This window comes from Bactrocera dorsalis, chromosome 1 (genome assembly GCF_023373825.1).
Source record: "Bactrocera dorsalis isolate Fly_Bdor chromosome 1, ASM2337382v1, whole genome shotgun sequence".
NCBI lineage: Eukaryota > Metazoa > Arthropoda > Insecta > Diptera > Tephritidae > Bactrocera > Bactrocera dorsalis.
In genome coordinates, this window is record NC_064303.1 from 99,623,233 (window position 1) to 99,645,673 (window position 22,441).

The 22,441-nt window shown below is 39.7% G+C and overlaps 1 protein-coding gene across 2 annotated transcripts in view; it reads left to right on the plus strand.

Annotated features, from left to right (window-relative positions):
* Nucleotides 1-22,441, plus strand: part of LOC105227822 (cadherin-related tumor suppressor) — a 357,862-nt gene that overhangs the window by 15,462 nt on the left and 319,959 nt on the right. The window contains exon 1 of one of the 2 annotated variants that reach the window (XM_019990868.3): nucleotides 17,237-18,280. The exons of the other annotated variant lie outside the window; for it this stretch is intronic. The gene's annotated coding sequence lies outside the window, so the exon portion shown is untranslated. Of the gene's footprint in view, nucleotides 1-17,236; nucleotides 18,281-22,441 lie in introns of those variants that run through there. 2 annotated transcript variants of the gene reach the window in all.

The following is a 22,441-nucleotide window of genomic DNA, read 5'->3' on the forward strand; positions in this document are numbered from 1 at the left end:
CATAACTCCGTGCTCCTCCGTGCTACACAGTGCAGTTGCTTGGGGTGTTGTTGCTGTGGCAAAAATTTTTAAATTCCAAAAATATCTGTAAGCAAAAAGTTATGCGAAGTGATTCTGTTCTTCATAGGCATTTAGTTACTGCTTTTGTTTCATGCTTCGCTTTAAGAATTGTTACTGATAGAAATTAATAATCATAAAGGTTATATAAGCATGTTCCGCAATGGCAATACTACGATGGAAGTATCTGGGGTCCCCACAGTATGATACACTGGAGGAGGTATCAATAGTGAGACCACAGAGTTTGTTAAAACTCGCGATAAGCTTTCTTTTAGACATAGCAACTGAACTCCAACTGGTATCGCAAGGTACCAAAACTGGTCTATGCGTGGCTTAATGGACTACCAGATTAACCTATACAGGCATGGATTGAAGGTGTGTTGTTAAAGCGCTCTTAGACCTTTCTTAGACCTTTTCCAAACATAAGTTTAGTCTATCTCGTCTAAGTATGTTACTATTCCAAAAATCCTTGATTTATGCTCGGCCAACATTTTTTTCGGCAAAATTCGTTTTTTTTTTTGTCAATATAGTTTTCTTTAAGGATGTTACACTGATTATAGCGAACCTCCAACCTTTCGATACCGTTTGTGTAGTACGTTTTGTCCTTTGGTTCAAAATAGGCCTCAGTTTTGGCGATCACCTCTTCATTCGTTAAAAATTTCTTCCCAACGAGCATTCTTTTGAGATTTGAGAGCAGGAAATAGTCGCTGGGGGCCAGATCTGGATAATCCAGTGGATGCGGAAGCAACTTGAAGCTTAATTCATGAAATTTTGCCATCATATTCACTGACTTGTGACAAGGTGCATTGCCTTGGTGAAACAACACTTTCTTTTTCTTCAAACGCGGTCGTTGTTTGGTGGTTGAATAACGGTATGTAACAGTCGCTGTTGATGTTACGTTTTTGCTTCAAGGTAGTCAAGCGCAACCCAAAATACAGGCGCCATAACTTTGCCGACTTCTGCTTTTTTTCACGCTTTGGAGCGGGTTCCTCGTATGCAAATCACTCAAAAGACTGTCCATTGGACTTCGAAGTGAAATGATGGAGTCATGTTTCATACATTGTCAGATATCGACGCAAAAACTCGGGTCTTAAACGTCTCCAATCACTGCTCCGAATCATAAACTCGTTGTTGTTGTTTTAGAGGTACCTAGGATGGTAAGGATTAGCTAAGTGTTCGTCGACATCATTCAACGGAAGGCTCAAGAAACGTGCTGTTTCGACGGCTCGGACCAAAGGGAGATGGCTGTCAGATGAGTGGGGTCGGTGGGGCATGCAAAGAGGTGGCCAGTGTTATGCGGAGACTCATTGCACGTAGATATTGGTTATGCCGTTGTCTATTCTGGACAAGTAAGAATTTAACCTGCTACAGTATCCAGAACGAAGCTGCGCATGAGTCAATCTCGTTTCGCGCGGCAACTCGAGCTCTTCATCTGCAATGGGTGATGTTTTGACTCCGAGTACCCCATTGAATGGAATGGAGTCTGTGAAGGTGTTGATGGATCCACTGTGAATGGCGGTCAGTGCTTGTCGGAAGTTCGTTGCGCCCGAGGTCTGGTCGACGTATTGTCTGATGTAGTCGACGTAGTTGAGGAATGACCTCTTAAAGTTCCTAGGAGGCGGTTCTGCTCCAAGCAGGTGACTCTTCACTGCCTGGAGCGGAGTTCATCATGCACCTTAACTGAGAGCATACGGGCCTCACTAAGCAAGTGTTCGATAGGAGACATAAAGAGGCATCTTGTCGTAGTCCGGAGTGCAGTATTTGGACAAGTACTAAGCTTCCTCGTCTGCGTTTCACTGCATCCAGACGACCCAATTAGTGTGGCGTAGTTGAGGACTGGCCGACCGATTGCCTTGTAAGTTGCCAACAACATTCCTTTGTCATTTCCCCATCTGTTGCCGTCTAACGACTTCAGGATTTTGTTGCGGCTCTGTACTTTGGCGATAATCGAGGTCGTATGAGCAGTGAAGGGGCACAGACTGTCAAAAGTCATACCTAAACTCTTAGGATTATTGACAGTCGGAGTCTTGACGCCATCGACTGCCATACTAGGGTCATGTCTGTACTCCTTCGTCCAGTTTGTAAATATGGTCGCTGTGGATTTAGTGGGGGAAAAAGTTAAGTTCCGTGCGGATAGGAAGCAAGAAAGGTCGGAGAGATAGCCGTTTATCTTTGAACACATGCCATTGATTCCATTTGACCTGTTAATATTATTTTATTTTCCATGCAATTAAAATTTTTATTCCAAAAGTAATTTTTCATTCTAAAAATTTTTTCATTTCGAAAATTGCTTTTCTCCCAACACATTAGCCCCCTCTCCACTCCTACGCCACTGCTTGTACAGAGTTCGTAATAGCAAAAGGAAATGCAAAAGGCACTTTCGTGAGCATTTTTTACGCTTTCATTGCTTGATCAGTTGGCCGCTAACAACAATGCGAGCAACAATTGGTAGCCACAAAAGAAGTATTGCCCGCGGATGGGCAGCTTTGATTAGTAATCGAATTGGCGATGGTAAAGAACGCAATGAAAGGTTATTAATAGTGAACGCAAAATTGCAAAGAACTGCAACTGCACTCGAATTTCGCTGCCGCATCCCCCCGCCGCCAACTCTAAACCTTACTCCAACTGCATAACTATAGCATATAGCATACATATAAACTTGTTATTGGGCATTTGTATGACGCATTGGCCAATGCACCCGATTTACGCCGGCGAAAACTGTTTGCTCTCACCCAAAATACTAGAACTCTATGACTTCAATTTAATAAGTATCTTCTTCTCCTTTGTTTTTATAGAGACGTGAAGTTTTTGAAACTGTCATTTGCCACTCATTGTTGTCCCTCACTGTCGCTCTCCCTAAAGTACCGTTGCTGTGTGACCTGACTCATGGATAGTGTTAATCATTGATATATGAAAATTAATTCGTTTTAAATGTTTACCCACACGTTGAACTCTTCTCCGCCCCACACTACTCCTCCGGGCAACACCTACTCGCGAGCGCTCACTTTGACTCGCAGCTGACTGCTCCTTTGCGCCCTTCAATGCTTGCCGTGTCGCCACCGCCGTCTTTCAATTAGGAATCGAAGACCATCGCCTTGGCTGCAGTTCAGCATGTCGGCTTCTGCCGTTGTTCATATTGGATGGTGTATGTGCATGTATGTATGTATAAGTTGATGTATGTGTATATATATCTATGTATGTGCGCATGAATATTGTGCAAACAGCGACTGCTGCACCAATCAAAGGAATTTCAAAAAGCGTCGTCAGCGTCAATAACAACAACAATAACCACCTAGCATTGCAATAACAATACCAATGAGCGAAAAAAGCAAATCAACAACAGCAACAACAGTGTCTGCATTTTACAAACAATGGCACTGTGTATTGGCCAACGTCATTATCACCGTCATCAGCAATTCGCTATATGGCGAAGTGGCTGTTGCATGCATGGAATGCATGGAGTTGGTTAGTAGTAGTGAGCAGAGTTGCCAATTATCTGTATTAACTGCAACTGGGCAAGCATTTTTATGCTTTCTTCTTCAGCTTCTTCTTTGGCGAAACTTCGAAAGCTGCCTGTATCCTTTACGATGCTATGCCAGTTGTTCATCCAAGTGCAAATAGACTTTATGCACTTGTTCCCTCCATTAGCTGTGGGGGCACCCTTGCTTCTGTTGTCCACCTAGGGGTCTAGAGTTGAGGGAGCTTCGCTGGGACAATATCTTCCACGCGAACGTCATGGTCCAACCAGCGCATTCGTTGTATTTTTATTCGCGTAGAGCTCATGCAGTTCGTGATTCCATCTTCTTCGATATTCATCGCCCATGCGTGTGGCTCCAGACGCATGACCTTGCGGAGGACAGTTCTCTCGAATGCTGCAAGCGCTTTCGCATCTTGATACGTCATCGTCCAGGTTTCTGTGCCTTATAATAGAACGGAAGTAATTACATACCTAAAGTAATTATTTCTCGTCGAGAGCAGATCCCGCTTCTCAATTGCCTACCGATTCCAAAGTAGCCAAGCCTAGATTATTTGTGGAATTTATGCTGGTTCCAAGATATGTATATAAAGTCCTTAATTGTTTCAAATTTATAGTTGCCAACAGTTGTGGGGATTTCCTTCTTGTGTACCGGGCAGAGTGCTTTCATACTCCAATCATCCGACCAAACAATGCCTCGCAGCTGGAACAAGCGCTTTTTCAGCTCCTCGCGGCCGTGATCCATCGACCCCTGAGGGTTTGTTGCACTTAGTAGCCCTTCTTCATATGTCGCAACATTTCTTTTGTCATTTACCAGCTTCGAGTAGAGTTCATTCCAAGTTTTCAATCCTGTCCTTACGAAAGCCAACTTCGGGCTTGAAAGCATTTGCTTGCTAATTTCTGATAGAGTTTTCGGGCCGTACTCCTGCCAAAAAGCATCTCCAGCTCTTCGCGTTCACGTTTTACTGCCTCTCTCTTCGTTTTATTGAAAATACGTATCTTTTCTTTCCTCTTTCACGGTACCGTTTTTTCGCAGCCCTCGTGAAAACCATCAGGGTGCGAGTCTCTTCCCCAGTGGTTTGAATAGAATGGGGGATGGAGTCCCATTGTTAGGACACATCCCTGCGATAGTAGTTGCTATGGTTAATCGGGATTGAGAGTCGAGTATGTCAATCCTTGGCTGTCTGTTGGATTGCGCCTTTTCGACGCTCAGCTTTCGATGTACTGCTTGATATACGGCCTGAGGCTTGTATGTACTTTTGCAACAGCAAGATAGTGATCCCTTTATCCCGCAGGTTGGTCCCTAGCCCCTCGGATCAAACATACGTCTAGCACAGTGGAAGCATGCCTTCCGTTTATCACAACGTGATCAATTTGGTTTCCCGTGTTTTGATCAGGCGACAGTCAGGTAGCTTTTAGAATGTTTAGATGCTGAAACCTGAAGAATGAAAAAAAAATTAACGACATAAGGTAATGAGCCGACCAAATTTCGGACGCAACTATCTTCATACATGCACTGACCGCCAGTCACAGTGGAGCCATTAACACAGTCACCGACTTCCTCTCTGTGAATGGCGTACCTGGAGTCAAACCATCACCCAATTCAGACGAAGAGCTCGAGTTGCCTTGCGCAGCTTCGTTTTGGATACTGTTAAGTTCCTACTTATCCTGAATCGACCCGACATATCCAACTTATGTTCAGCATACAACGAGTCCCCGCATACCCAGCTAACCGTACACATCTGACACCGCTCTCCCCATGGTCCTGGGCCTACCGTTGGAAGAACTCGATGACAACTCATCTAATCCTTACCAATCTGACGTGGACAAAACAACATTTACAACAACAACAACAATGAAAAAATTTATTACTAATTTCTTAGTGCTCTATAATTAGTATAACAAAATTATTATTTCAAATCTTAACTACAACAATAGCAACAACACTTTGCCGCGGCAACTCTACAACCGTTTACCGCATTGTGCTCGCACTCGTTGCTATCATCTTCGTCATCATTATCGGCGGTTAACTTTGCGCAGAGGAATTCCACCGACGGTCAATAATAACAGCAGCAACAAAAACAAGAATGACAACAACATAGTCACTGCAAAGGTCTTCGTTTACCTCTTGTAGTGACGTGCACATCTGTGTGTGTATGTGCATGTGAGTGAGCCGCTTTTGCTGAGAAAAGTAAGGAAAATCGAGGAACAGCGCAAAGTAAAGTCTTAGCCGTGAGTAATGAAGGAAAATTCAAACAAATAATCAAACAAAATACTTATGCACAAGCCAACACACACATACATATACACAAACATATGAGGCACGCTTGAAAAACATAACGAAATATGCAAGAAATATAGGAAATAGCGCATAGCGAATCGAAAAAAATCTGAAATGTAGACGTTAGTAAATACAAAAGCGTGCAAGTTCATGGAGAAAAACTGAGTGTGACGTAGGAGAGGGCGCTCCACTGTTACGCGCATATTTGTTTGCTCGCTTATCAGCGCGGAGTCTGAGCGTTTGCGCTATTTAATGAATTTGTTTATTAAACGTGTTTGCGTTATATTTTTTCACCAAACATTCTCAGGTATCTCTGTAGTTGGAGCAATCTCTTTACAGTGGGTCATTTTGCATAATTTTTTGGAGATTTTGCGAGTTTTACTGAACAATGTGGGTATTCAAATGAATACAGGGTTTATATGGAAAGTAATAGGACTGATTCGATTTACAATCTTTAAAAACTTTTAAAATAAGCTCCTTCCGGGTCGATGTAGTGCTGCCAGCTCGATTTCGAAGCATTGAAGGCGTCACGGAAGGCATTCTCCGGGTGGGACCCGATTGACCCTTCGTTTGACTCTCTTGAGGACTTCCACGTAAAACTTAGCGTTAACGGTTTGTCCAGGAAGAACGAATTCATGGTGGAAGATGCCCTTGATGTCAAAAAAGACAATGAGCATCGTTTTCACTTTGGATTTGCTCATTCTTCCGGTCTTTATTAGCGACCTCTTCCCGGCTCTCCAAAAAGGTCTGGTGCCATCGATACGCACCACTTTTTGCTAAAGCAACATCTGGGTAAGCCTGCTTGATCATATCTGTATGACGTCTCTGTCGTAAATTTACCGAGCTTCACGCAGAATTTAATTGCGTTCCTCTGCTCTAAGGACCGCTGCATTTTCGGCTTGCACCACTTCCAGAAACACGCCACGCGAAAATGTTTGTCCTGACTCTCCAGGTGCTCGGAAACAACGCTCGTTCATTAGATAGGAATGCTCTCTACCGAATCCAGTCAACGCGCGCATGCTCCGAAGTACAGTCGCGGCGGAAGAAAATCAGTCCCATTGCTTTCCCGACAAACCCTGTAAACATTCCCGGAACTTGGAGACAGGTTAGGCATACGTTTACTTCACAGGCCGACAAAAGATCTCATGAGTCGGCCAAGGATATTAGGCCTCAGTCTTTCCTTGGAAACCTTGGAGAAGCACTGTATGCCTATTGCAAAATTTGGTCCAGTGGACACTGCCTTGCAAACTCTTGTCTCCTAGCTTGGAGGGACCATAAAGAGCAAGGAGTTTGCAGTGGGGATCTTTGCTAGATATTGAGGGGACATTCGACAGTATTAATAGGTTTGGCTTTGAATCGAATCTTAAGCATCACTTCTTAAAACTTCTCTGGCATCTCACAAAGCGGACCTCTCTTGTCACTTTTCTGTATCATGATTGCCAATGATGTTGAAGAAAAGCTTGAGGAAAGTCGGCTGCAGGATGATAGCTTACAGGGAGGATAAACCTAGCAAGACCGAACTGGAACTAGTAAGTACCAAATCTCGAAAATGTCTACCATTGGGAGGTATGTGTTTCCGGCACGCTGACGGAGTTGAGTATCTATGGATCATCCTAGACAGGAATCTCTTATGGAAGCCCAACTTCAAGGACAGAGCAAGAAAAGCATGGGTAGTGTACAGCTGCAGAAAAGCCAAAAAAAAAGGGTAAAGGTGGGGCATCTCATCGTACCACATCCCGGAACCCCCGCTCCCTTTGATTTCCAAAATCCTTGGAGTTTCAGGTCGCAAAGCCTAATTCTGGCCGTCGTTGCCCTGCGCACATACCTTTGAGAGAGGCATGGGAGAGAAATCCTTCAAGCTGAGGAGCCGTGAGCATTTAACTGATGAATTCAAGTTTGCAGGAAAGTTGATGAAGGAGTACACTCTCGGGAATAGCTATTGTTTTAGGCTTCTTGACCACTGCAATGGCTTCCAAGCGGAAGTGAATGAAATAAAGGTAGCCGTCGATATATTGTTCCGAAGCACCTCTTTCAGAGTGGAGACTGTCTACTCCTATAGTAGGGCAGCGATATTAGACTTGAGTTCATTGATTGTGCGCGGAATCGGAACGGGTAGGAGCCCTGTTGGCTTCTTGTGGTTCACTGCAGGATTGTTAGGGCCTCAGCCTGCCTAGAAAGCCTTGATCAACTACTAACAGCTGTGCGAGGGTAAATAGTAAGAGGTGTAATCAACAAAGAACACCTTTCAGTGATTACAGGTGTTCCAATTGGAGACTGTTCCATTGGGGTTTTTGCGGTAAGATTGAACTTTTACGGGCTTTTAGTTTTATCAGCTGTGGGAAAGCAGATGAGCTGGAATCCTCTCAAGATTCTCACTTCGAAGTTAAAGTTTTTCTTGTCTTAAAGTTATTTTATCAAAAAAAGTTCAAAAGTCAACCATTGTCGATCAGTTACACGTTGTTTGCTCAGCGCAAAGCAGAGAATTACCCGTCGCGCTCATTTTTTCAAACACTTGTGCTCGCCGTGGACTGCCATTAATACGTTGCGGTGCTCGCGAACGCGTGCGCTCAATGAACAAACCGGCTCAGGCGCTCGATACAATTGTAATCACAGATGAGATTATTGCCTCGCTAAAAGAGAGAACTGAACACCGCACACCTGAACACAGCTGCATGCATATATAATACATATAAATGCATGTGTTCATGTAGGCAAAAGCATAAATGGCCGCATGCTTGTATGAGTGAAAAATTAAGATGAAGATGCCGGCTGCTGGCTGCTGGCTCAGCCATTCAATGCTGCTAACCATGCGCCACACTATATAGCTGCCACTCATACACCGCTCTTATGCCGCGGCACTGCTGCTCGCTCACCTAAGCACACACATAATGCGCTCCGCTCTTTGTTGCCTGTTCTTCTTGTGGCGACCATGCCATATTAGACACAATCAAATTCCATTAATATTATTAAAAGTATGTATTTTGGTTTTTCGACTATCGCGTACGTGTCGTGAGTGTTGTTGCGCCGAGCATTGCCACAAATAGAAAGCAACACCAGCAACAGTTTGGTGTTCGCTTGCATTGTTGTTGTTGTTGCGCTTTTTTTTTTATTTTACGCCCTTCTTCTACTTCAGCGCGCACTGCTTGAGTAAAGTCTGCTGGCCCTTGTGTTGCCTGCTCGTGCATTGTTGTTCTGCCTTTCGTTTGTTTTTCTCGCCTAATACTTGTTGTTGTGTTTTGAGTTGCTGGATTCTGTATTCTGTTGGCGATGGTCCGGAGTTGCTTGCCTGCCGCTGACGCTATCGTGTTATTGTTGCTGCCACAGCAGCGACTTGGCAAGTGTCAAATGCGTTTGTGTTGTGTTGTGGCGAGTGTAATAACAACAACAACGCCTGGATATATGTGCATATCAAATTTGGCGTGAAGTAATCAAAATTAAGGAAATTCATTTCTTTGTTTGAACTGCAGAGACGAGTGTATATCACGTGTGTGCATATGTTTGCATGCATGTATGTATGTGTGTGTGCACTCACATACACTTGCTTAAAGCCATAAATGTTCGAAAGTAAACAAACAGCGCTCAGAGCACTTACAGGAACGAATCTGTAGGCACAGAGCCACACACATACAAACAGACAATCGCTGCTTTTCACATATGTATGTGGTTGTATGTGTGTATGTATGCCTGTGTATATGCACGTATGTATATTCGTCTCACAAATCGGCATGCTGACGTTTGCACGTTCGAAATTTATGGAAACTTAATGAATTTCATATCGTTGTCAATTAGAAACGAAAGACTTAAGCGGCAAACTCGAACGCGCTGCGAACCAAATATAACAAAAACACATCCCAACAGACCTCTCATACTCATACATTGAAGCCAAAACTGCGAGCATCATTTAAGTGTCTTCATGCGTGTGAGTGTGTTTGTGTTTGTGTCGAATTTCAATTGTTGATGGTAATTTGTGTTGTGTTGTTGTAATTGATTGCTAGCAATTAGTTATGTGGGTTGGCAATAGAGTTAGCACAATTTAACCTCAAGAATGGCCAACTGACGCCGCAGACAATGGTCCTCAGCATTTGAAAGCGAAAATTGTTAAAAGATTACCCTTTGCGGTGATTTGTGGTATTTAGATATTTGTTTAACTACATATATATACAAATGCATGTGTTTGCTTGTATGTTTCGTGCTGAAGAAGTTACAAGTGAAAAAATGTCTAAATGATCTGGAACTGATGTATAAATGAAGCGCGGAAATACGTTTACCAGCGCAGGTGTACGCGTATGTGCGCTGAATTCCAATTGGGAATAGTTGCTCGCGGTCTAGTCGCTTACTGGTTGTTTCGTTTTAATGTTATTTGAAGAAAAATTCACCTTTAATGATGTGACATTTTTGGTTAGGTTTCTAGTGTTCAGATTTAATGGCTTATTATTTTTGGCGTAAATGATTTTGAGGTTTGCTTGTAGACTATACATTGGACTAGGAGCTCAAAAACCAACCAAGGCAAAAGCTTAGTATATATACATATGTATACATATTTATAGTGTAAAACTTTCCCCTTTTTGATACAAAAATTTCAAAAAATAGCGAATTTCTTCAAAGGTTTTTATATCAGATTTTGACTGTCTATAATTTACTTTTTGAAAACAATCCAACTTCCGACTTTATGCTTGAAAACAAACTAAGGTTTTTATATCCGATTTTTATAAGATAAGATAAATGATGAACCGCGACCTAAGATCTATTTTGCTCTATCCTAAGTCACAACGTCCAACTTAGCCCTAGCATACTGATAAGTTCCAGGGCGCTAATGAGGCGATGTGATCTCTATTTGAAAGCATGGGTCCAAGGGTCTTTATCCTGCGTCTGCAGACTGCTATGCTGTCAATTAGCAGGTGTTCTGGAGTTTCAGGCTCCCTGTTTCAGAATCGGTAATTTGCACAAGAAGCTAGGCCCATGTTATATAACTCAAGAGGCACGAGTTTATCGTGGCTAATGTAGAATGCGACAAGTAGCCTGTATTTGTCCCTAGGGTGGTTGATTACATATTTAAACTTGCTGAGGTTGTAACCACACTTTAGCAAATTGGAATGACGTATGCCTTGGAATTATTGCCAATACCTCCCTCTAGCTCATCAGCCAGTTCATTCCTGGCTATACCTTTGCGACCGGTAACCCAGATAAGTTGCACTTGTTTACGTTTCCGTGAGACGTGTTGTCGAAAGTACCTTCGATGTTTAGGAAAGCGCATAACATTATTTCCCCTCTTTCCAGCAACCTCTGTATCTTCGATGTAACTAGTGCCGAGCAGTATTAGTTGATCTGCCTCCTCTGTAAGCATGTTGGTTGGCTTGCAGTGGTGTAATTATCAGCGTCTTCGACTTTATTATATAATTAACGATATTTTCCATACTTTTTAGAAAGAATGAAGTTAGACTAATTGGCCTGAAAAATTTGCCAGTGTATAGTCCAACAAGGTGTGGCAGTAGGACCTCATATCCCTCTTGTAAAAGTCCTGGAAAGATAGCCTCGGTATCGGAGACTAGAATTTCGCGAATGAGGCCATATCATACTTGATTGAGTCCTCAGTAAACAGTCATCTTGCGATTACTCGGATAAACATTGATTTTTCCGTAATGTTTCCGGGAAATGCATTCGAAGAATTGCCGCAGCTGTTTCTTCCGCTCTGATCGTATTTGTACCATCGCATCATTTGATTGCTAATGCCGTGTCAGTATTGCCTCTGGTCAGGGTCTTTGCAGCCTAGCTACTTCTGGTATAGAGGTGATATTTTAATAGAAGTTCCTAAAGCTTTTAGGTTTTGCAGACCAAATCTCCTTACTATAGGAGGTTAGGTTGTATTTATATTCCTCCCATATCCTCGTAAGTTCGCCTTATTGAGCATACATAACTTTTTCTTAAGATCTGAGAGTTTAACAGGTTATATTAAGTTTATCTCGAAATAGTTTCAAAACTGGATCTGGGTCCTTTCCCGACCCACATGGATACGTTGGAGAGTTTTTGAGATATCTATGCACACAGGTCCGTTTCTGCCTAAGGAGCTGCTATTTGGAACAATGCTAACCACAATAAAGTTCTTGTATGAAAAAATTTTTAATTTGTTAAGGTTAGGTTAGGTAAGTCTGGTAAGCTAATGATAGTAGTATATCCCCGCTTCAACTCCGTCCTTCATTTTCGAGTCAACGGTATAAATGTTTAAAGTGCGTGCAGCTAGCATCCCTTTACGCCAACCATGTTTACTCTAAACCCTCTTTTCCAATTTGAAAAATGAGATCATCACCGACTGCTTGCCGAACCGCCATTACTCACCGAGCTACGCCCAGAAGCTCTATCTGTTAATTCTCCTGCAACCAGTAGTCGCTCCACCGATTTTGCTGCGCAGGTTTCAGCGAAGATATCAATAGATCACAGACTAGTTAGTTCAAGAGCTGACGTTAGAGTGGTTTTTAGAGCACAGGGCAGTGAACCTTTCCATTGGCTTCCGACATGCCTGACCATCAGAATCTGTGTAGCACCGGTGCAGAAGAGAGGAAGAAATTCCCCAGGTTGTGCCAAGTATCTGCCGAAATGCAAATAACCCATTGCTAGCCTTTCTCACTCTTTCATTTACGTAGTGCTTCCACAGCACCCCAATGTACTTGGTGCGGTCCTTGGGAGAGAGTTGGGTACCATTTATCACCTCCATGGAAGAATTTTGTATTTTCCTTGTGAATACAAAAATAGTGTACTATTTTTCCGGATTAATTCTCAGACCCGCTTGCAATTCTGGATTGCATTGAGAGGGGTCGTCATAATATTGCTATTGATGTGTGACAACTTCCCGTCACTAAAATGGCAATGTCATCTGTATCGTATTTCACAAGATATCTTCACGAAGTATGACATAGTCTATGACCTAAGGCAAGGCTACAATCTCCGAACATATTGTTCAGATTGGACAACTATAGCGTATAGCTACCATACAAACTGATCGCTCAAAATCAGGAAACAAATATTTTTATTCTCTTTTATGCTATCGTAAATGCATCTGTGAAGGGTATTACCGCTTCGGTGCAGTCAAAGTGATCATTTGATTTTTTCTAATTTCATTTCTGCACACCTAAAATATTTTCTTAGACATTTCAGCACTATTTTTCAATGTATGTCTCCATTTCAATATTTTACATATGTGTATATAAATATACATTATGTATATATGTATATATATTCGTTTGTATGTATATGTATAGATGAATATACAAATAAGTATGAGTAAAGTGTAAACCCACGTGCAGGGAATATGTGTAAACATCTTCATATACATATGTACATATGTGTATATATCTACATATGTATATTACCGTTGAGACCAATACGAAAGGTAAAGAATAACAAAGCCATAGACAAAAAAGACGCTTTAAAAAGTGACCAAACCGTAGAAGAATAGCAAAACAATAATAATAATAGCAACAACAACAACAAGAGTGAACACAACAAAAGAACGAAAGGTAGGTCTAAAGCCAAGCCAAGGTAAATGTGGAATCACCAGCAAAAAATAAAGAAAAAAAAACAACACAGACACTCACACACCTAACCAGCAGTAAAGGAGTTCAACCAGCAGCAGCAGCAGCAACATAGCAGCGTAGCAAACTAAAAAATGAGCATCGATAATTTTAATTCGAAACCAGTTTTCCTGTATTCCTCAATCAACACAACGAACCTGGTGCTGGTGCCACGCTCAACACTCGCTCTCCGCTTAATGACGTTCAAGAGCACAGCACAAAAAGCAACAAAACGGAAAGTAAAAGAATCAGGCTTGGCGCTCTTCGCTTAATTTTACTTGCAGCATTTGTATGCTAAATTGCTTTGCGCTGCACTGACTTGCTCAGTACAAAAGGTAAAAATTTCTTTGAAAAAATTTTCAGTTAGCTGCTCCCTGCCAAGACATTGCATTTTGTCGCTCATTGCTTTGTTTTCTACACAGTTCCAACTCTATTGCAGCCTGCAAGTCAATAATTATACAAAAACATTGCTTTTTTAGCGCTCACGTTGGTATATATTTTGCCGGCGGCTACAGGAAATATTCCGCGCTCTCGCAGCGGCCAAGAGCCAAGCGTTTAGATTATGATGAGCGAGAGCAAGTAAATAATTGCACAATTTACAAATTGCGAGCAAAGTCGAAAGCAAAGATGGCAGTTAATTTGGTGTGAGCGCAAAGAAAAGCGTAATTCGGTTGTCAAAACAAAAAGGCAACATATTTTGAAAACTCGTTGCAGATAATGTTGCATGCTCGAAAGTTGGAAATGTGTTGTGTTACTGCTTAAATTAACCGTTACTTGCTAATTGATTGTTTTGTTTACTTGAAATGTTCGAGGAATTTTGGTTTTTTCAAACGTACGGAAGGTATTATATTAAAGGTAAAATGAGCGTTACCCCTTAATCAATATTCCACCTAAATGTAGGCAACAATTTCTAATAATGTAATTATATAAAGATTGACCTAATTTAAAATCCTAAATATCTAAGTGGATCATAATTTTTTGATAAATTGCAGCAGAAAAGTAATTAATCTGTACTTCGCCCAAATGTAGGCAACATTTTTAATAATCAGATAAAGATTAAGCAACTTTAAAGTCATAAATATCAAACTAGATCATATCTTCTTGACAAATCACAGCAGGAAAGTCAAGAAGAGGCAGAAAAATTAGGAGCTAATATCTCTTTTCCATTAAAAGTAGAAAAGATCTGGATCTGGGTTGCCTATATGTATGCAATGTTTAAGAAATGTTGAGTTCGTTCCTTGTACTAACAGACTTTGAAGTTAATACTATATGAAATAACTAGAATTTCATCGAATTAAGTCACAGACCATGAAGCAATTTCTCTTTTTAAGCTTCAGTAGAGTGAGAACATTCAAAGGCTACTCAAGCATTTTTATATCCTGGATATACTGGGTGTACTAAGTTTGCCACGACGTTTATGATACCCAAAAGGAAACGTCGGAGACCCTATAAGCTGTATGTACATATCGCCACTGAGAATGCAAAATAACATAACCTCAATTTTTATAAGTTTACAAGCGTAGAGAAAACGTTATAATAGACACTATTACTATTAAAACAAAGTTTTAGTTTTGGTTATAAAGTGGTTATATATTGGTTATTATATCTGACAGCGACTTTTTTATAATACGTTGTCTTGCATTTTAGGTGACGATAGATATAAATGATCATCATGACGAGTTGAACCGATTTGAACATGGCTAGGACATGGACAGTCCATGGTTTGTCTCTTCGTCTGTATATTTGTATATAAACGAACTAGTGCCTCAGTTTTTGAGATATCGATCTGAAATTGTGCGCACACACTTTTCTCCGCAAAAAGCTGATTATTTGTCGGAAACGTTGATAACGGACTGCTATAGCTCATAGCTGCCTTTCAAACTGAGCTGTTCGAATCAAGTGCTTATATGGAAAACTTTCTCATTTGACAAGATATCCTTACAAAATTTGGTACAAAGCATTATTCAAAGCAACGGTATAAGCTCCAAAGAAATGGTTCAGATCGGACCACTATAGCTTATAGCTGCTATACAAACTGAACGATCGGAGTCAAGTGCTTGTGTGAGAAGCCTTTTCCTTCGACGAGATATCATCACGAAATTTGGCATGAATTTTTGTCCAAAGCAACTCTACAATCTCCGATGAAATCATTCAGATCGGTTCACTATAGCTCATAGCTGCCATACAGACTGAGCGGCTCGAAGCATGTGCTTATATGGAAAACTTTTTTATTTGATGAGATATCCTCAAGAAATTTGGCATGGGTTACTGTCAAAAGCAATAATGTTATCTCCAAACGCAAGGATTATAGTTCAAAGAACCAGTGTTATCTCCAAAGAAATGGTTTTGATCGGGTGACTATAGCATATAGCTGCCATACAAACTGTACGATCAAAATTAGGTTCTTTAAGGAATATTTCGTATTATGTAGGGTATTATGGCTTCGACAGAGACAGTGTTTAGACCTCAACTCGATGTCAAATCACGTTGCAGTAAGATTTCTTCTAAATACTAGTAATTTACTAATCATCTTATCAAAGTCTTGAGTACCCATATTAACAGCAAGCTTCAACAGTTTTGGATAGCAAACTTGTTTTAATCAGCAACTCACCTCGTCACCAGTGTGGTCAACACCTGCTCAAACTCTATCTGCCTGCCTATTATTATACCCAAACGAAATGATTTCGACTATTGATTTTTATCACATTAATATTACACCATTCGTTTGATAAAAAATGATGCCATAAAATTTTTATATTCTAACGCTCAGTAGAAGACAGAATTTGTCTACACGCTTGCGCGCTGTTGACCAAATCAAACGATTGGAAAGAAAATACTTAAGCGAGAGAGAGAGAGTGAGAGAGAGCGCGTTAGCGAGCGAAAATGAAAAGTGAGACTTGGAAAAACAAGTGAAAATTTCTGGTTTTACCTGTATGTAAGTGCCGAAGTACCGAGCTGAACAGGTACGTAGCCTGTCTGCTCTCCAATGCGCGGGCATAGCAAGTCCTGTTCTAGCGCTTGTGGCAAGAACTTGAGTGCGCACATTTCTACTTGCACTCAAATGCAAGTGCACGCTCAGCGGCGATGAGATTTACGCTTGCGCTCTGTGTTACTTTTATTGCCTGTGTTGACTGTGCTGCCTGTGTTGCCCGTGCATTTGCTGTTTACTATGTTTTTTTGTTGGCCATTATTTAGTTACGCGCTCAGCACTAATGAGCGTTGAGCTGTGGCCCAAAACAAGTTGCCACATTTGGTGAGAGTCCAGCGCTCCAAATGGTATGTTCTTGTTGGCAGTTCGAGTTGTTGCTGTTGTTAACTGCAGTTGGTCATTGTTGTTGTCTGCAGTTGGTTGTTGTTGTATGCGGCCGTTGTAAATTGTAAATGATCTTGCTGGACAGCTTTTCCAACAGTTACAGTGTGTGGACATTTTTGTTGGCGCTACCGTTGTTGCTGTTGTTGCTGTTGTTGTCCTCTTTGCTATTGCTAGTTGGCTTTGCGCTTGATGTCTTCACTGCTTTGTTGTTGTTGTTGTTGCTGCATTAAAAAATGTCTGCATTTGTTGTGCGCTGGTTGCGTTCACGGCGCACAGTTGTTGTTGTAATTGTTGTCTTTGTGTTTTTTTTGTTTTTGTTGTATTTGAGATTTTTTTGTATGTCGTTTTTCTTGTGTTTGTTGTTTTTGTTGTATTTTTGTATTTTTGTTTTTGTTGTATTTTTGTTTTTTTGTATTTGTTGTATTTATTGTTGTTGTTGTTTTTGCAGCTTTTCTTGTATTTTTTGTTTTTGTTGTTTTTGTCATTTCTTTTTCTTGTTGTCTTTGTCCGCATAAATACGTGTCTGTGGCAAGTTGCAACCAGCCGCAATGCTAATTGAGAGTTCGGCTGTCACTGAGAGCGACAGCAGCTGAGAGAGTGGGAGTGAGCGTCTTATTTGTTTAGCCGTAAGCCAACGTTCTGGCGCGCTCTCGCCGAGCAAACTGCCAGTTGGCCATATCTGAACACCTCCATTCCGGCCGACACGCACTCCAGCAGCTCGAAGCCTCTCCAGTTTTGTTACGACCGCGATTTTGTGTAGCAGCGTTGCGCGGACGTTTCGTGTTTCGTCGAATTTTTGGATTTTGTGCGCACTGAGACGCGTTCGTGGAGTTTCTCAGTTCTTAATTTTACAAAAGCAAAGTTGCAATAATTCTGTGAAGTTTTCTAAAGAATCGGAAGATACTAAAAGTGAGCAAGTAGTGCTAAATCACTAAAAATATATAAAAATTTGATAATTTGATATTTTGTGGAAAAATTTTCAACGGCATTGTGCGGAAATAGAAATTTGCAAGCGCATTGTGCATTGTGTTGCCACATGAAATATATATGTACATGGTTGCATACACGCCTCTGAAATTGTGAATTCTTTGCAATTCTTCTAAAAAGTGCACGCGTCTACATACATACATACATATATAGCATAAATATATATATATTAATTCATGTTGCAAATAAAATGTGTGCACGTCATGTGTTTGTTGCATATTCGTGCGCCCTACGCGGCGGCGCTGAAATGTTGTAAGCAGCGTAGCGCTTAGAAATAAAGTTGAAAATCTGAAAATAATATTAGTACACACATACATCTTTAGAAAGCCATGTGCAAATGTGCCCAATACAATTAGAAATTAGAAGTGCTTTGAATACCGTTAAGTTTGTGAAATTGTGTTTATTTGTGTGTAAGTGCAACATTGGCCTTTGCAGGCAGCAAAAGCCATTTGAATAAATATTATAATATAACAAATATTGAATACTAAAAAAAGTTTTGTAAAACAACAATAACAACAAATCCCAACACAGCAACAACAACTTTGTCGTACGCTTGCAGTTTAAGGATTACAAGTTGCCGCAACGTTGGTGCAACATAAATGGTAAATGCATGCACAACTTTCATTCTAAAAAAATAAAAAATAAATTGAAAAAAAAAATTAAAAAAAAAACAAAAGAAAAAGTAAAAAAAATAGAAAAAAATTAAAAAAATTAAATTATTTTTTTTTTCTTAGAAAAAAATTCTAAAAAATAAAAATTAAATTATTTGCAATTTTCTTAGATTTTCCTTAAATATTTTCTTTTGACTCCGCTCCGGTGGTGTGTGCGCCGTTTGTGTGTAAAATTCTGGTTTAGCGCATTCAAGGCATTAGTATTTTTGTTTTGTGCAGCGTGTTTCATCGTTGCATGCAACAAGTAGGCATATGTGCTTTGAAACTGTTGAATTGTTGTTTGAATTTGTTACGTCCGTGACTGCGTTGTATATTTGCCGCCGCTGCTGCTTGACAGCCGCTGCGTGCTTGGCATACGCTTGCGCACCAGCGACGGAAAGTCGAAGTTCCTGCAGTTCAATCGTGTGTGTGTCGGTTTGTTTTTCCATAAACCCAATCATATATGAATTCAAATGCATTGTGTTTGCTGCTAGTGAAAGAGACGTTGTGTGTTTGTGGAAATCTGAAAGTCGTTTGTTGAAAAGCCCATACAAAATTGGTGCTGTTTGTTGTTGTAAAAAAGTGTCTGTGCGCCTATAGTGTTATGAGCTTCATTTTAACAGTTATTTTAATAAATCGCAGCAGTTGTAGTTTGATTAAGCATGCACCTTACTATTTTTAAAGTCTATAGAAAAGCATGCTCCCCATATTTTAGTGGCAAAGACGAACTGTTGGAAATATATACTGTTATCTGAGAGTATGGAAATGTTTCAGCCACGCTGACTTATTGAATGCTTTCTTAAATATATTTTTAAAATTACTTTAACGAATGATTCGAGTAAAATTTCGTTAAGATATTTCCACAAATAAAAATGTTTTCCATACAAGGACATGATTTTGATCGGTCAGTTTGTATGGCAGCTATATGCTATAGTGCTTGAATCCAAATAATTTCTTTAGAGATTGGGTCAATACCTTAGACATTAATCCACGCCAAATTTCGTGAAAATATCTTTTCAAATAAAAAATTTTTCATACAAGAACTTAATTTCGATCGTTTACTTTGTATGGCAGCTATATGTTATGGTAGCCCGATAGCTGCATTTCCAACAAATGAGCGGCTTCTTGGCGAGAAAAGCACGTGTGAAAAATTTCAGTTCGACAGCTTAAAGACTGAAAGACTAATTCCGGTATAGTCCACAGACAAACGGACGGATAGATATACTGACACTAAATCTCCGCTCCGTCGAGCTGATCATTTATGTATATACTATATAGAGTCTGTGACGTTGCCTTTTTGGCTGCTGAAAAAATTGTGGCAAACTAAATAACCTGCTTGGGGTATAAAAATATGAAAGCTTCATCATTCTTCATAACGGCATTCAAAATTCTGTTAGATTTTCAAAATTGTTTAAATCTATTTAGAATCACTTGCTATCTTCTCTGATAATTTTTTTAGGTAATATCAGAGAAATCTTTATGGAGAAAAGTCCAAAATTTATTCTGACTTTGCTTTTGTAGAATTCCAAAAATGAGTGACATCGTTTTGGAAACATTATATATCGTTGCCGAAAAGGCAAAATAACGTAACATCACTTTACAGGCCAAAAAAAAACGATATAATAGAAACCACGCATATTGAAACAAAATTTCAGTTTTGGTTATAAAATGGTTATATATTGGTTATCAAGTGGTTATATATTGGTTATCAAGTGGTTATATATTGGTTATCAAATGGTTATATATTGGTTATTATGTACTCCTTCTTCTTTACTGGCGTAGACACCGCTTATGCGATTATAGCCGAATCAAAATTATCGTTATAAAATGGTTATATATTGCTTATTATAAACTCCTTTTTAATCAAAATTTGAGTTTTGGTTATAAAGTGGTAATATATTGGTTATCAAGTGGTTATATTTGGCAGCGGCTGTTGAAAATTTTATGATACAAATATGTAATATGATGTGGTAAATCATAAGCAATAAAAAACTCAAAAATTGTTTGATGAAAAGTTTTGCATTTTAGGTGACGATAAATATTTCTTATACATAAAACCTGGAATCATCTTTCTGGCTTTATACTATACCAAATATGGTTGAAAATATGAAAAAATTTTGTAGAAAATTTGTTGTTGTTTCACATCGTGAAAAGCTGCGTCCTTTGCTTTTACAGCAATAAAATAAACATCTATGAAGCTCCTTCGCTTTTCAAATAAACTTTTCATGCAACTTCGCATATCTTCAGACATCGCACCGAACTGGCGGTAGTGGAAATTAAACGTCTGTGAAAAATTTGTATTGGCTACTAAGTGTTTTGCTAATTTATAGGTTCGAACACAGCAGTTATTCTTTTCTATGGCTTCACAAAGGACCACATATACAGTCCACATGCGATCTCTCTAGATCAGCCATTTACCCTAATATAACCCTAACCTTTCATGCAGCTGAAACTATTCCAGAAAAAGCTCTTAGCTTTCATCTTCATGATAACATTTCTTTGGCACTGTAGATCAAAAGTATACATAATCGAATAGGCTACAAATGAAGCCATCTTCGAAATTTATTGACGCTTGAAAAACCTATAAATATGGAAATCCAACTGAATAATGCTTAACCAACAACACAGCTGACTTAATGTCAGACTATTTAGGCACATAACTGCTGTAAGGTTTATATGTAATGCTGATATATAAATCGTTCGTTTATGTGAATAATTGTTTGATAATGATTTAAGAGGTTACATGGGTTTCCTAAGGTAAAATACAGCCATTTCTCAAGAATTTTTTTCTCATGTGAATAATGAAATATTTTATTAGAATTTCTTATTATTACAAATATTTACTATTAACAAAAATTCTGAAATTAAAGAAAAAATTTAAACTCGGCAATTGTGACGCTATTTCCGGTGGCCCTCCAGAAAAAATGCGCCTGCGTTGGGAGGATAACTCCATACAGGATCAGCCAAAGTGAAAAAATAGGTGTTTTAGTTACAACCTTAACTTAGAACTTTGACGAAGGAAAAAACTGAAAATTGGATTTTTGGCAGATATTTTTACAAAAAAAAAAAAACATGAAGATTACATCGTCTCACAGCATCCACCAACAACTCCAATAGTGACATGAAATAGCTCAAAACTTCAAGCTGCCATAATAGTATTCTCTCTCGCATACTTATCCCGAATATTTGGCTCATTAGGGCGAGCAGTTGTGGAAGAAAAAAAAGTGTAAATAAAGAAAATCGAAAAATGCCAGCAAATCGATCGCTAATGTTATTTCGTTAATGTCCGCGACGATGGCAAAGCAGGCGCTGTTATCGTAATTAAGGCAACTGCAATAACAATAAAAAATCAAAATTATTACAAAGCAATACAAAATCAAAAAAAAGAAAAACTAAAACAGCTTCACACCTCAGCGCGACGGCGCAGGCGCAAAAGTTGTTTTGGGCAGCGAAACGAATATGCCGCCAGCAACAATAAATTTCACACGTACGCGTGTATTATATATCTCGTATATATATACATATGTATATCTGCTACATAAGTACATACACACATGTATACTTATGTACAATGCTTGGCACTCGTACGAAGCTCGTGTGTTATTTTAAAGGCTTGTGCCGGCTAACCAAAGCATACCAACACGGCGACCAGGCTGCTGTAATAGCGGCTAGAAACTCGCTTATGAATAGACTTATATGTTGCCATAATTTAAGCTTCGGCTTAGCTCCGGCATAATTGTTAGTGTTTGTTCTGCTTGATTTTTTTTTGTTTTTTTTTTTGGTTTTCGGGGTTTCGCTTTTTTGAAAACTTTTTGGTGCGGCTGTCGCTGAGGAGGCGTGTTAGCCGCTGCTTGGTGTGAATGAGGTGTGAATATGTCTCTGTATTATTATTAATTTTTTTTGGTATGTCAACAAGTGTGCGTTGCTCGGGTGCGAAAATTAAATTGTATTAATTGCTTTTCAGTATGTGTTAATTTCGTGTCGGCATTTGCTTACAAGCATCTTTAAAGATCTTAATTTCATGTTTAGATAAATATTTTTTGTTTAAAAAAAGTTGTGTAATTTTTTTTTTAATTTGGCAGGACCATAACTTGAACAGCTGGACTAGCTTGA